Genomic DNA, 14,811 nt, shown 5'->3' with positions numbered 1-14,811 from the left:
GCTCGTACAGGTAGAAACTCACTCACTAGCAAGGAAAAATCCTTCCAAAGCATTTTTTTCTATTTTTATCCTCCAAGTGTCCAACTTCTTTTGCTAAATTTCTACAGATTGGAGTTCAAATTACCATTTCTGACCAGTGCAGAGACAAATGATGAAACATTCCTGAGTTATTCTTACTCTTCAACTTATGGAAGTAGCCAGCACTCAATTTGCATGTTCTAACCAAAGTAGACATTTCACAGAAAAGCACTTTCTATAGCAATATTGAAAAACTATAGATTGAGGTAAAACTATCAAGTTTCTGCCCTCACTGGTGGAAAGTCACATGTTGTTTGAAGAGCATCCCACTGAATTTTCTAACGATGTGTAAATGTGTCATCTGGACCACAGGAGATAAAGCAGGGTTAAAACACTGAGCAAAACTGAAGTTAACAAACACAAGGTTCATCAACCTTGCAATAGAAGCTTGCAGAAACCTTTCAAGGCTTATCCAATAAAACCCTGTGGCACTTTGTTCTTCCCCCTCCTCCCAAATCTCCATCCGTCTGAGCCAACATCAGCAGGAAATTTTGCACCGGAAGCTTGCCAGATAAAATAGCTATATCATCTGCCATTAGTTTTAGAGAGTTATTCAAAAATAGATTAAAAATTATATATTATTTTTTAGCTGTGTCCTAAGTTAGGGATGGGCCAAGTCTTGTGTCTTTGTCTCACAGAAAGGTGGTTCATGTGTCCTTTAATATCATATGTGCAAATATTTCCAATCTGCATTCTGCCTTATCAGAAGGCTAATTACTTTATTATACTATATTACATTACATCTAAACTGAATCTGCCAAGTACTCAACCCCGCACACACCACACACTACTCGTGACTGTCACCCAACAGTCCTGACACACACACACACACTTGGCCCTGACAGGCCAAGGAAACAAAACACCATCACTTTGGGTGAACAATCTCCACGTTGCATTCTACTTTGGCACAAAGGCACAGAAAATGAGATAAGAATTGTTTTTCCTTCCTCTGAGGTTCAGAGAATGTGAATCCCAGAAATATTCTTGGGAAGAATTGTGCCTTGCTTTGCTCTGTGAAGAGAAATGGAGTGACAGGTGCACCCTTGCCTCCAGGGCAAAGAATCACGGAATGGTTTGGGTGAGAAGGGACGTTGAGGTTTATCTTTGATTTATCCAACACTTCAACAGGCAAGAGGGGGCTCATCTGCTTCAGAGCTGCTTGCTTTTCTCACACCTTTCACAAGCAAAGCCTGAAGCAAACCCTCCCAAGTTGCCCTATCGACCAGGGGACCCCTCAGCACTCAGTGACACTGCCAGCAAAACCTCAAACTTTTACTCACACAGGGACGAGGCCGTGCACTCAGTTGTAACCCAGATTCTCTTTTTCCAGCAGTAGCCTCGAACTTCCTTTGTTCTCTCTGAAGGCCTTTCTGCAAACACACCAATTAACAGACTACACAAGTTTCACCAGCAGACTTCAGCTAAATCCAAAATTGGTTTCTACCCCGAGTAAAATTTCCAACCCCCTGTCTCACCTGCGATGTTTGGAGATCAAAGGTCCTGGGCAGGGTGCAGGCCCATGGACACAAATGCCATCCCTTTTCCAAGGGAAACAAAATTCATCACCCCAGTTTCCTTACATCAGTTTGCCAAAGACGTTCACCGCTCCCAGGTCACTCAGAGTTCTTGTTGGCTGCAGACTCGGTCTTGGAATTATGGAGTTACGCTTCCTCCTAACACTCACCTCCCCACCTCAGCCCCCTGCTGCTGCGTCCCCTTCTCCACCCCTAACCCTACTCTATTTTCCAGCCCGCCCTTAACCTGTCCCACCACACTTCCCGCTCCATCCGTTACTTCACCCACCGCCCGCCCGTGAGTCCCCTCCAGCAGCACGCAGGAGCCCGAACCCTCGGAGGACGGCGCAGCTCTCGCAGCAGGACAACACCCAGGCGAGACAGGCAGGGACAACGTCTGTGGGCTGCAGGGTGTCACAAGGGGCTGCGGGCTGAGGGGAGGGGGCTGGAGGGTGACACAGAGGATGGGGGGAGCTGAGAGGCAGAAGGGGGCGTTAGGAGCAACTGGGGGGCTCCAGGGTGGCACAGAGATGCTGAGAGGCTGAGAGCGGGGAGCTTGAGGGTGACAAGAAGAGGGTGAGGGGAAGCAGATGCCTTGAGGGGCAAAGTGGGGGCTGCTTGAGAGTGACAGGTGAACCACCCCTCACACCACCCCTAACCTTACCCTAAAAACCACCCCTAACCAGGTGGAGAGTGCACGGTGGAGGCCAGGGGGCCAAGGGACAATGTCAGAGGTCTCGGGGTGGCACACAGACATTGCGGGCTGAGGGGCAAGGAGGGGGAGGCTTGACAGATGGAGAGCTCACACCGAGGGTTAGGGGTACAAAAGACACAGGGTAGCAGGTAGGGTTAGGGTACAGGTGCAGCAGCCCTCAACCCAACGCCAAGGTCACCCTAAAGAGCACCCCTAGGACCCCAGTTTTCCCCAACAGCAGCACAAGGCAGTAACCCCAATGCTGGGACAGCCCCAGAACTCTCCCAGCAGCTGCAGGCAGCAACCCTAATAAACAGGTAGCAATGATGTTTGTGGTCTAGAGAGTGAAAGGTAGAAGTTGGGTGCTGAGCAGTTTTTTAGGGGTTTTTTTAGGGTTTTTCTCATGGCTTTAAAAGGATATTTTAGGGCTTTTTTTGAGGAGTTTTCCAGGAATTTTCTGGTAACGCTTAGGATACTTTTAGGGCTTTTTCAGGGCTTTTAAAAGATTTTGTTAGGGTATTTTAAGGGCTTTCTTAGTACTTTTAAGACTTGTTTGGGGGGGGATTTGGGTGTTCTGGGGGTTTTTTTAGGACTATTGAGGGTATGTGGAGGACTTTTTAGGGCTAGGGTATTTTTAGGGTTTTTGAGGAAATTTTTAGGTTTTTTAGGATCTTATCAGGGCATTTTAAGGATTTTGGGGTATTTTTGAGCTCTTTTTGGACTATTTAGGGTATATTTAGGGATTTCTAAAGGTTCTTTGGGGATTTTTAGGGGTTTTTTAAAAGTAGGATATTTCCAGTGTATTCTAACAGCATTCTGAGGCTGTTTTTAGGTTTTCATGGGGTTTTTAGGACATTTTGAAGATTAGGAGGTTTTCAGGGAATTTTTAGGTTTTTTTAGGGTCTTTTCATGGCACAACACATGGAGGCTGAGGGGCAGCTTGAGGGGCACTGTGGGGGCTTGAGGGTGACAGAGGCTGGGAGCTGAGGGAGGAACAGGGAGAGGGGACAGCGGGTGACACACAGAGATGCTGAGGGTGGCAGGGGCAGCTGTAGGATGACACAGAGAAGCTGGGGGCTGAGGGGCAAAGGAGAGGGGTCAAGGGTGACACACAGGAGCTGAGGGCTGGGGGGCAGAGGGACCGGTTGAGGAGTAAAGGGAGAGGGCTTGAGGGCTGGACAGTCCAGGGGAGATCAGGGGTGCACGGTACAGCTGTACCACCCCTCACCCCAGCCCTAACCTCAGCCTAAGCAGCCCCCCTGAAAACAGCCTTTTCCCCCAACAGCAGCACAACACAGCAACCCTAACAGCGAGACCAGACAGCAACCCTCACACAGCAGGACAATGACAGAACCCTCAGAGGACAACAGACCCACTGCAGAAAGGTAGGGATGACATCTGTGGGCTAGACAGCAAGAGGTAGAGTTTGGAGACTGAGCATGTCTTTTTGAGGTTTTTTTTCCAGGACTTTTAAAGGTATTTAGGGGATTTTGGAAGGGACTTTTCTGGGACTACTTAGGGTGCTGTTGGGGCTTTTTCAAAGCCATTTTATGAGTCTTTAGCATATTTGGAAGATTATGGTCAGGGTCAGAGAAAACACCCTCCGAAAAGGCAGAGTTTTAGGACTGCAGTGGAATGCTTTAGAAAGGGGCCAGCAGTGGCACAGCGGGTTGGGTCCCACGCTGCCAGTCCAAAGGTTGTAAGTTTTAGACCCAGCTAAGTTGTTGTGGTTAGGGTTAGATGCTCTCAGCTTTGGTCTGGGAGAACTTCTGCACAGAAAAACTCACCCCCCGCGTTTCCCGACGCCAGTTTGCAGGAGGTGCTCGGCACTGCCAGGGCAGCCCGAGTTCTCGGCGGGGGCAGCTTTGCTCCCGGAGAAATCCTGCGCCGGCCCTCTTCCCCGTAAAGCCAAACTCACCCCCGCTGTGCGTCGACCTCCATTCACAGGAGGCACGTGGCACTCCAAGGGCGGCGAGAGTTCTCGGCATCGGCAGCCGCGGTCCGTGAGAAATCATTCTCTGCAGTTTTGGAGGCCGAATCGCAGTTTTGGCCACGGGCACACAGAGAGGAAAGACGGTTAATTTCCTTAGAAAGGAAAGTCTGGCACCCCATGGTTTAAGGGGCAGACGAAGGGCTGTGCAGGGGAAGGAACTCCTCACAGGACCTTTCTTCACCTCAAGCCCCACTCCAAGGTCTAGCAGCCCCCCGTGTGACCAGCTGCTTTCAGAGGGTTACCCAGGCACACCCGCACAGGGAGCTGCTAGTCTAGAGGGGCTAACGGGGGCATCCCAAGGGTCCCTCCAGGAACTACGGTCGGAGCATCCAGCACGGACTAGGGAGCAGCCAGACTCACCTGCACAGAGCATCACTTTGAGAAAATGCCAAGGGAAGAGCCCTTTTGCCAAGGGGCAGCATCCGAGCAGGCCAGGCAGCACGTGGGGTTCCAGGAGAGAGCTTTCAACTTTCCCCTTTTACTGTGTCAGTCCCTCCCCAGGGCCCCCAGACCCTCCACAGCACTCCCAGAAAGGAGAGGGGTTATTAGGAGAAAAAGGGTTTAGAAAAAAGGCAAAAAGCTTCCTTTTCCTTTATTTTTTGTGTTCAAACTGGGAGGGACTCTGCTTTCCCTGCAATTTTAATGGTCTCAGTTGAAAGAATCCCTGCCTTTTCTATGCTGTTTGGGGTGTTAATTGACAGGGAGTCCTCATTTTCTATTATTTTCCAGTTTAAGTAGAAGGGGAAAATATTGAAAATGTTTCTTATGGGTTTGAATTTAGGGTAGCCGGCCACTTTTTGTTGTCCTGAGGCCTAAATTGAGGGAGAAGCCCAGCTATCCCTCCATAAGAGTTTGAACTGAGGGAAAAATCCCTCTTTTTTCATCACTAGAGAGATTTAAAGTGATGAAAACCCCTCTTTTCCCAGTACTTAAGGAGAATAAATCAAAGGGCAGAAGCTATTTATTTGCTATTGTATTAGTTTCAGTAGAGGTAACTGCCCCATTTCCTCTGTTTAAGGGGTGCACTGGAAGGAAGCTCTGCCTTTTTCAGCATTTTAAGGGTTTAAAACTACATTTCAGGGCCCTTCTTTCTGTGCCGGAGGACCAAGTACCTCAGAGCAGGGTGAGCCTGGCATGCACTTAACCCTTACACTGCCTGGGAAGCTTTTATTTTTCTTATTTTTACTTATAATGTAGATAGGCCTAATTAGAGGTCCCAAGGAGACTTAGACTATTCATATCATAAGCATTCTTCTCCACCCAGCTCAGTCACACGTGAAGTACTACTTAGTAGCCACTAAGGAATAATTATAAGTAAGTTAACAGCAAATTACCCAATTTATCTAGTTATGCTGCCTAAACAGAAAGTTATATTTCTTACCAGTTTTCTACCCTTTTACTCTAAGTAGTTGTTGCAAAAAAGAAAGTGCTGTTATTTTTCTGAAGAGTTTTCTTCTATAACAAGCCCTTTGCTCCCCTTGAATTTGAGTCAGAGGAGCTAAACAGCTGTAGCTTCTCTGAGGGCTTTTATGCCCGGTGGGATTCGCCCCCTCCCTTTTCCTGGGTGCCATGGGAACGAGAGGCGGGCACCATCAGGGGTATATTAACCCCAGCTTTTGCTGAGGGGGTTCATTCCCTCTCTGGGCTGTGCTAGGATAAGAGCTTTCCTCTCATTTCAGAGAAGAGGCTCTTTCAGCTTATCTTAGCTTGTTTTCAGTAGGTGCTTCTGGCCATCTAAAGCAACAGAGGCTTTGAAGATCCTGTGAAGAAAACAGCATAGAATACAGGGAGTATTTAAGTTCACAATTTTGGGTTTTGTGTTTAGGGGTGGTAAAGTGCATTTGTAATTTCTGGTTTTGTTTGTATTTTGTTTTGTATTTTTTTTTAGGAAGAGCGCAGCTTCCAGAGGCTCCAGGTTGTGTCAGCTACAACACTTTTCAGCAGATTCATCATGTCACAAGAGGGATCTGCCCAGTGTCAAAGATAATGTTTGAGATTGAGGCTTCAGGTGAGTTGAGGCGTGTGACTAGGAGAGGGAGGGTGAGCAGGTATCCAGTTAGGAGGTATTGTTGGGGGGGGGTGGTTTTGAAGGCAGCAGGGTGAGAAAGGGTGATTATTTGAGGCCCCCCCCACCCCAAGGCTTTTTAGAAGCCTAGCAGAGGCATTCACATGTCTTACAGCACACAAGGTCATCCACTGCACTCACAGGAATGCTATTTTACTTTGCCTTTCTCTAACCCATGTGCCACTCATAATAATGGCCACAGCCTTGGAATCAGGATGAAGCTGGAGCCTGAAGGAGCCAGGCACACTCAGGAGAGGGCAAGTATCTGACTTGCTGGGATTTGGCCCACATAACTCTGTACTCATACTTTGGTTTTGTTTTTCTTTATTGTAGCTGACTGAGAGGCTAACAGGCGATCACGGGGCCCTCCGAGGCAGACTCATTTCAGGTGCAACGCGGACCCACATCACCGATCATCCAAAAGATAAGTCAGGGCCACGGCCTGGAGATAGGATGATGGGAGAGCAGTGGGTTGGGAGTTCCTGGGACAGATTTAAAAATTAGCAGAGGGAAAAGCAATCTCCTCCAAGGGGCCTCTTAGGACAGCTAAAGGGAGAGGTTCTACTTTTGATGGCAGCTTTCAGGCAGGCAGCGCAGAACAGTTCCGGTCCACGTCGTGTTGTCCGGTGTACCATGTTACCTAGTGTGTCTTTGGGGTCCCTTTTGACTTTTCCCCTCGAGACCCTCACCACAAGCATAATGTGTTGTGTTTGTTGTCCCCCTGTTTGTCACGTTCCGTGTCACGGGTGTCCGCACATATTTGTGCCGGAGCTGCTCTGCCCTGCCCTGCCACATAGCCTGCTGCAACAGGACAAGTCCCATGGACTTGCAGTTTGTGGGGTGTTGCCAGACTCTAGATGATATTCCTAGACAGACAGAAGATATTTGGAGCTGTGAAGTTATCCCACAGCCCTTTGACTTTTGTCCTCACTTTCTTTCAGACGCAGAAGGATAAAATCCAGGGCAAAATCCATCCACCCATCCCGAGTGAGGAGGTTCCCCCGAGCAGGTCAGTCACTGTTTGTCTCTGCAGGGGGAGTGTAAAGTGTGACTTTGTTACAGCTCTGTTCTTTTTCTTTTCAGGAGGTAAAGCTGGGTATCAGCAGTCAAGATGAGGTGGGCAAGGTGAGCATTGAGTAGCGTCCAGAAGCAGTTGTTATTGCTCCAGTCTCATTTTCCGGTGCAACTCTAAGCATCTGTTCCCGTTTCTGCGCTTTAGGCAATCCACTCGGAGTACGCCGAGCCCCAGTCACCAGCCGGCCGACGCGCCGGGTGTGCCACTCTCCCGAGCCCTGCGGAAGAATCACGGGACTCGTTGATGAAGCCTCTGCCTTTTCTATTTAAAGGTGTCACCAGGGTAGCCTTGGGCACGGGCCGAGGAGTCAGGAGTCACGGTGAGTCGGGGAAGTAGGGAGGAGGAGCGAGGGTCCAGTCAGGTTTCAGCAATGCCACATCACCTCGTCTCCTTTTAACCCAGGCTTACCCCCGTGACAACGGCATCAGCCTCGGAGCGCGGCCGAAGGGTGCGGCCCCAGGAGCTGGGCATTCTTAGGAGAACGGTGAGTAGCAGAATTGTTGGGTTTTGGTCAGTTTGCTGCAGAGATCATGCATTGATATTTGAATTTCTTTCATGTAGCTGACTAAGAAACAACAGGGAGTTGTTGAACAACAGTGCCAGCAGGAACTTCCCAGATGTTGAGGCTGCCTTCTTTTGCACCTGACACGGATAGGCATCCCCAGATGTCCGAGAGATAAGTAGAGGGCTACAACCCACAGAGGGGATGAAAGCGGGGCACAGGGTAGGGACCCACCGGGAGGGGTTTTTGAGTCTGCTTTGGAGATGGGGGTGTCCATGAAGCGGACACCTTAGGCCCCATAAAAGGAAAGCCTGACTCTTCATCGCAATGCTGAGGTGTGCAGGGCAGAGCATTCCCAGTGTGTATCGTGTCACTTGTCTTTTGTGTATTATGTGTTGTTTGCATATGTCATGTCTTTTACCTTAGGCCTTGGTGGGGCCTGTCAGAAACCCTGGCATCATTGTTAGCATCTGTGATCTCTGCATTCCTTGGCCTGGCACCCATGCCATAGAACTTTTGACTCGGGAGCTCAGACAGGCATCAGACTCTCTTGTCTCTTTAGAAGCATCCAGTCAGCTGTCTTTTCAGGTCTTGTTCTGAGCTGTATGGACAGCTATGTCCCGCCAGGATCCATTATGGCGGACTAGGACTTGAAAGAACGTGAGGGCAGGTAGAGGCTTCTGGCTGTATGATTCTTGGGCATCCATCTTTGCAGTTCTTGGAATAAATCATTCGGTTAGCATCTTTTTCCTCCAGGTTTCTCTGAGCCTCATCGGTCTCACCTCGGTCATCTCCTTTTGCATCTTCTCAGTCCTCGCAGCCATTTTCCTTGCCAGGAGCTTTCTGTCTGTGTCGTGTTCCCGTTGTTTGTCACGTCCTGTCCCGTGTCACGGGTGTCTGCACACATTTGTGCCGGAGCTGCTCTGCCCTGCCGCATAGCCTGGTGCAATAGGAGAAGTCCCGGGGACTTGAAGTTTGTAATGCGGGGTGTAGTTGGACTCTAGATGGACACAAGATATCTGGAGCTCTTAAGTTATCCTGCAACAGTTTGACTCTTGTCCTAACTTTTTTTTCAGATTCAGATGGATTAAATCTGTGCCAGAGGGCCCCATCCCGGGTGAGTAGTTTCCCCCGAGCAGGTGAGGCACCATTTGTCTCTGCAACAGAAGTGTATGTGGTGACTCTGTTACAGCTCTGTTCTTTGTCTTTCTTTTTAGGAACTAAGTCTGGATACCAGCAGTCAAGGTGAGCAGTGGAGAGAAGTAGCTGTTATTGCTCCAGTCTCAGTTTCTGGTGCTGCTCTAAGCTTCCATTCTCTTTTTTGTGCTTTAGGCAATCCACTCGGAGCCTGCCAAGCCCCTGTCACCAGCCGGCCGATGCACCGGGTTCCCCGCACGTGTGAGCCCTGCGGATGCATTACAGGACCTGGTGATGAAACCCTGAACTCTTCTATTTAAAGGTGCCATCCAGGTGGCCTTCAGCAGCTGCCGAGGAGTTGCGGTGAGTAGGGGAAGTAGGGAGGAGGAGCCAGGTTCCACTCAGGTTTCAGCCATGCCAAATTACCTCCTCTCCTCTTAACCCAGGCACCCCCTGTGACGACAGCCTCGGTCTCCGAGCGTGCCCGAAGCTTGCGGCCCGAGCAGCTGAGCATTCTTAGGAGCAGGGTGAGTAGCAGACTTGTGGGGTTTTGGCCGATGGGCTGCCAAGATTGGGCACTGATGTTTGGTTTTTTTTAATACAGCTGTCCAAGAGACACCAGCCTGGTGCCAGCAGGACCTTCCCAGCTGATGAAGTGGCCTTTCTTCGCACCGGAGACCGGCATCCCCAGATGTCCGAGAGATAAGTAGAGGGCCACGACCCGCAGAGGGAATGAAAGCAGGGTGCTGGTTTGGGAATTACTGGGAGGGGTTTTTGAGTCTGCTTTGGAGGTGGGGGGTGTCCATGAAGCGGCCCCTTAGGCCCCATAAAAGGAAAGCCTGACTTTTCATCACAGTGCTGAGGTATGCAGGGCAGAGCAGTCCCGGTGTGTATCGTGTCACTTGTCTTTTGTGTATTATGTGTTGTTTGCATATGTCATGTCTTTTACCTTAGGCCTTGGTGGGGCCTGTCAGAAACCCTGGCATCATTGTTAGCATCTGTGATCTCTGCATTCCTTGGCCTGGCACCCCTGCCATAGAACTTTTGACTCAGGCGCTCAGACAGGCATCAGACTCTCTTGTCTCTTTAGAAGCATCCGGTCAGGTGTCTTTTCAGGTCTTGTTCTGAGCTGTATGGACAGCTATGTCCCGCCAGGATCCATTAAGGCAGACTTGGACTTGAAAGAACGTGAGGGCAGGTAGAGGCTTCTGACCGTAGGATTCTCGGGCATCCATTTTTTCAGTTCTTGGAATAAATCATTCAGTTAGCATCTTCTTCCTTCAGTGTTTTCTGAGCCTCGTCAGCTTGCCATCGGTCTCACCTCGGTCATCTCATTTGGCATCTTCTCAGTCCTTGCAGTCATCCTTCTTGCCCAGAGATTTCTGTCTGTGTTGTGTGCCCATTGTTTGTCACGTCCTGTCTGTCCCGTGTCACGGGTGTCTGCACACATTTGTGCCGGAGCTGCTCTGCCCTGCCACATAGCCTGGTGTAATAGGAGAAGCCCCGGGGAGTTGAAGGTTGTAATGTGGGCTGTACTTGGACTCTAGATGCTATTCCTATATTGACCTAAGGTGTTTGTAGCTTTTGAGTTATCGTGCAGGTGTTTGACATATGTTCTAACTTTCTTTCAGGTGCAGATGCATTGCATCCATGGCAGAGCCCCCCATCCTGGGTGAGGGGGTTCCCACAAGCAGGTCAGTCACCATTTGTCTGTGCAGGGGGAGTGTCAAGTGTGACCCTATTACAGCGCTGTTTTTTGTCTTTATTTTTAGGAAGTATAGCTGGATCCCAGCAGTCAAGTTCAAGAGAGCAAGGTGAGCAGTAGCCTTTCTTGTTGCTGAGGTCTGAATTCTAAGGGGGCAAGTCTAAGTCTCCATTCTCATTTTTGTGCCTTAGGCAATCCACTCGGAGCACGCCAAGCTCCCATCCCCACCCGGCCGACGGACCGAATTTTCCACCCTGATGAGCCCCGTCTTCCGGGTAGCAGTCAGGAACCACCGAGGAGTTGCGGTGAGTCAGGGAAGTAGGGAGGAGGACCGAGGGTCCAGTCAGTTTTCAGCAATGCCACATCACCTCCTGTCTTCTTAACCCAGGCGTACCCCACGACGACGGCGTTGGCCTCCGAGCGTTCCCGAAGCGTGCGACCGGAAGAGCCGGGCCTTCTTAGGAGAAGGGTGAGTAGCAGACTTGTGGGGTTTTGGCCGATGAGCTGCCAAGATCAGGCACTGATGTTTGGTTTTCTTTAATATAGCTGTCTAAGAGACACCAGCCCGGTGCCAGCAGCAACTTCCCAGCCGGCGAGGCGGCCTTTCTTCGCACCTGACACGGACCGGCATCCCCAGATGTCCGAGAGATAAGTAGAGGGCTCCGACCCACAGAGGGGATGAAAGCGAGGTGCTGGGTTGGGACTCCTGGGATCGGGGAGGGGAGGTCTTGAGTTGGCTCTGGAGATGAGAGTAGCCAAGAATTGGCCCCTTAGGCCCCCTAAAAGCAAAATCTCACTTTGGATCACAGTGCTGAGGTGCACAGGGCAGAGCAGTCCCGGTGTGTATCGTGTCACTTGTCTACCGTGCATTATGTCTTGTTTGGGTGTCTCATGTCTTTTATCTTAGCCCTTTGAGGGGCCTATCAGAAACCTCGGCAGTATTCTTAGCAGCCACGATCTCCACGTTTCTTTGGCCCGGCACCCAGGCCATAAAACTTTTGACTCGGGAGCTCAGACAGGCATCAGAATTGCAACTCTTTATAAGCATCCAGTCAGATGTCTTTTCAGGTCTTGTTCTGAGCTGTATGGACAGCTGCACCCTGCAAGGTTCTATTATGGTGGATTAGGACTTGTAAGAATGTGAGGGCAGGTAGAGGCTTCTGACCGTAGGGCTCCTGTGCATTCATCTATGCAGTTCTTGGACTAAAACATTCAGTTTAGCATCTTCCTTCTCCAGGGCACTCTGAGCCTTATCAGCTCGCCATCGGTCTGTCTTACCTCGGTCATCTCATTTGGCATCTTCTCAGTCCTCGCAGTCATCCTTCTTGCCTAGAGATTTCTGTCCGTGTCTTGTGCCCATTGTTTGTCGCGTCCCGTCTGTCCCGTGTCACGGGTGTCAGCACACGCGTTTGTGCCGGAGCTGCTCTGCCCTGCCGCATAGCCTGGTGTAATAGGAGAAGCCCCGGGGAGTTGAAAGTTGTAATGTGGGCTGTACTTGGACTCTAGATGCTATTCCTACGTTGACATAAGGTGTTTGTAGCTTTTGAGTTATTGTGCATGTGTTTGACATATGTTCTACCTTTCTTTCAGGTGCAGATGAATTACATCTGTGGCAGAGGGTTAGGGTTATGAGGTGCCAGGCCTTCTTAGGAGAACGGTGAGTAGCAGACTTGTGTGGTTTTGGCCGATGTGGTGCCAAGGTCAGGCGTTGATGTCTGCTTTTCTTTAATATAGCTGTCTAAGAGACAACAGCCCGGTGACAGCACAACTTCCCAGCCGGCGAGGCGGCCTTTCTTTGCACCCAACACGGACCGGCATCCCCAGATGTCCGAGAGATAAGTAGAGGGCTCCGACCCACAGAGGGGATGAAAGCGAGGTGCTGGGTCGGCACTCCTGGGATGGGGGAGGTTTTGAGTTGGCTCTGGAGACGAGGGTAGCCAAGAAGTGGTCCCTTAGGCCCCCTAAAAGCAAAATCTCACTTTGGATCACAGTGCTGAGGTGAGCAGGGCAGAGCAGTCCCGGTGTGTATTGTGTCACTTGTCTGTTGTGCATTATGTCTTGTTTAGCTGTCTCATGTCTTTTATCTTAGCCCTTTGAGGGGCCTACCAGAAACCTTGGCACCAGTCTTAGCATCTGTGCTCTCAGCGTTCCTTGGCCTGGCATCCATGCCATAGAACTTTTGACTCGGGAGCTCAGACTCTCATCTCTTTTTATAAGCATCCAGTCAGCTGTTTTTTCAGGTCTTGTTCTGAGCTGTATGGACAGCTATACCCCGCCAGGATCCATTATGGCGGACTAGGACTTGAAAGAATGTGAGGGCAGGTAGAGGCTTCTGGCCGTAGGATTCTCGGGCATCCATCTTTGCAGTTCTTGGAATAAATCATTCGGTTAGCATCTTTTTCCTCCAGGGTTCTCTGAGCCTCATCAGCCCACCATCAGTTTCACCTCGGTCATCTCCTTTTGCATTCTCTCAGTCCTCACAGCCATTTTCCTTGCCAGGAGATTTCTGTCCGTGTCGCGTCCCCGTCGTCTGTCACGTCCCGTCACGGGTGTCAGCACACACATTTGTGCCGGAGCTGCGCTGCCCTGCCGCGTAGCCCGGTGCAATAGGAGAAGTCCCGGGGACTTGAAGTTTGTAATGTGGGGTGTAGTTGGACTCTAGATGGGATTTGTAGATGGACACAAGATATCTGGAGCTCTTAAGTTATCCTGCAACAGTTTGACTCTTGTCCTAACCTTTTTTCAGATTCAGATGGATTAAATCCGTGCCAGAGGGCCCCATCCCGGGTGAGGGGATTCCCCCAAGCAGGTGAGGCACTACTTGTTTCTGTAGAGGAAGCATAAATGGTGGCTGTTACAGCATTGTTCTTTGTCTCTCTTTTTAGGAAGTTAAAGCCGAGAGCAGCAGTCAAGGCCAAGTGGGCGAGGTGAGCATTGACTAGCGTACAGAAGCAAGTGTTATTGCTGAGGTCTCAGTTTCTGGTGCAGCTTTAAGCATCTCTTTTTTTTTTTTTTTTATTTTAGGTGGTCCGCTTGCAATCTATCCTAGCCGAGCATATCCGTGCCAGGTGGGTGCGAGCTTAAGGTATCGGTGTGGCATATTTGTCAGATTTGGGAGGTTGTGTTTTCACAGTATCTCAGCATGCTTTTCTGCTTTGTTACTTTGCAGGTGCTGTTGCTTCCCTAGGTACGCCAAGGAACGGAGGAGGGCAGGTGAGTTGGCGTTTAGGCAGGCTGACTCATAGGTGAATGTTATGCAGCAGCATGCTAAGCATGTACCTTTTCTCTTTGCAGGTATCTTCTGGCCAGCCTCCGGAGTCAAATCAAGATTTGAGGTGAGCCGGGGCAGTGGTGCGGAGGAGTCCCGGGGATTACTGTTGTTGAGGGCAATAGTGACCTTTTCTGTTTTGTCTTAGGTACCCTGAGGAGGCTCTTACCCAAAGCTTAGAAACGGCAACACCGAAGCACACGCGGAGAACATATCAACGTCCACGTGCGACCGAGGATGGATTTTGTCCGCTCCCTCCTCTTCCAAAAGCTAAGTGTCGGTGCCAGCGGTCGGGAGAAGGGGAAAAACCTTTACTATCACAGGGGGCAATTTCACGTCAGCTTAGCGGAGAGGTCTGTAGCGGGACAGGCTCTCTGGAAGTAAAGGGAGAGGGTTTCTCCTCAGCCTCACCAGGGCCTTTGCCGGGCAGGGCAGTTCCAACCCATCTCCACGTTCTCGGGAACTTTGCGTCGTCCGCCTTCCTCGACTCGACGTCGTCACGGATCTTTCCCCCGAGGAGCTCGCCTTCAGGTCCGGAGCTACGGCCACGGTCACCCGGCAGTCGGCTTCCTTCTCTAGGCTCGCCGAGCCTCTCGAGCATCCTCTTAACTGCTTCGGCACTAACTTCTTTTAATGAGTTATGTTTCATCATCACGTGCCATCATCATAGGGCTTTCTTTCCTTTGGCATCATCGGCCTCTGGCTCATCTTGCGCTACGAATCTCGGGTCCATAAGTTGAAAGTGCTAGGCAGTTTACTCGTGTCTCTGTTATGCCATCC

General features: G+C 50.3%; 2 long non-coding RNA genes across 3 annotated transcripts; both read left to right on the top strand.

Moving 5' to 3' along the window:
* Positions 1 to 5,821: 5,821 nt before the first annotated feature.
* On the top strand, positions 5,822 to 7,648 carry LOC139595670 (uncharacterized). Its single transcript, XR_011681086.1, has 5 exons — positions 5,822 to 6,287; positions 6,678 to 6,732; positions 7,286 to 7,353; positions 7,428 to 7,469; positions 7,564 to 7,648. It is a non-coding gene; the product is annotated as an uncharacterized lncRNA (long non-coding RNA).
* Positions 7,649 to 8,708: 1,060 nt separating this feature from the next.
* LOC139595669 (uncharacterized) lies at positions 8,709 to 9,394 on the top strand. 2 transcript variants are annotated; one of them, XR_011681084.1, is made up of 3 exons: positions 8,709 to 9,038; positions 9,139 to 9,166; positions 9,254 to 9,394. It is a non-coding gene; the product is annotated as an uncharacterized lncRNA (long non-coding RNA). The 2 variants fall into 2 exon arrangements; XR_011681085.1 differs by having other exon boundaries at positions 8,709 to 9,060.
* The last annotated feature ends 5,417 nt before the right edge of the window (positions 9,395 to 14,811 follow it).

Source organism: Agelaius tricolor, unplaced genomic scaffold, assembly GCF_023055355.1.
Source record: "Agelaius tricolor isolate 1412-34295 unplaced genomic scaffold, bAgeTri1.0.p SCAF_14, whole genome shotgun sequence".
NCBI lineage: Eukaryota > Metazoa > Chordata > Aves > Passeriformes > Icteridae > Agelaius > Agelaius tricolor.
Note: the sequence above shows the minus strand (reverse complement) of the source record. Positions and strands in the feature narration are given on the sequence as shown.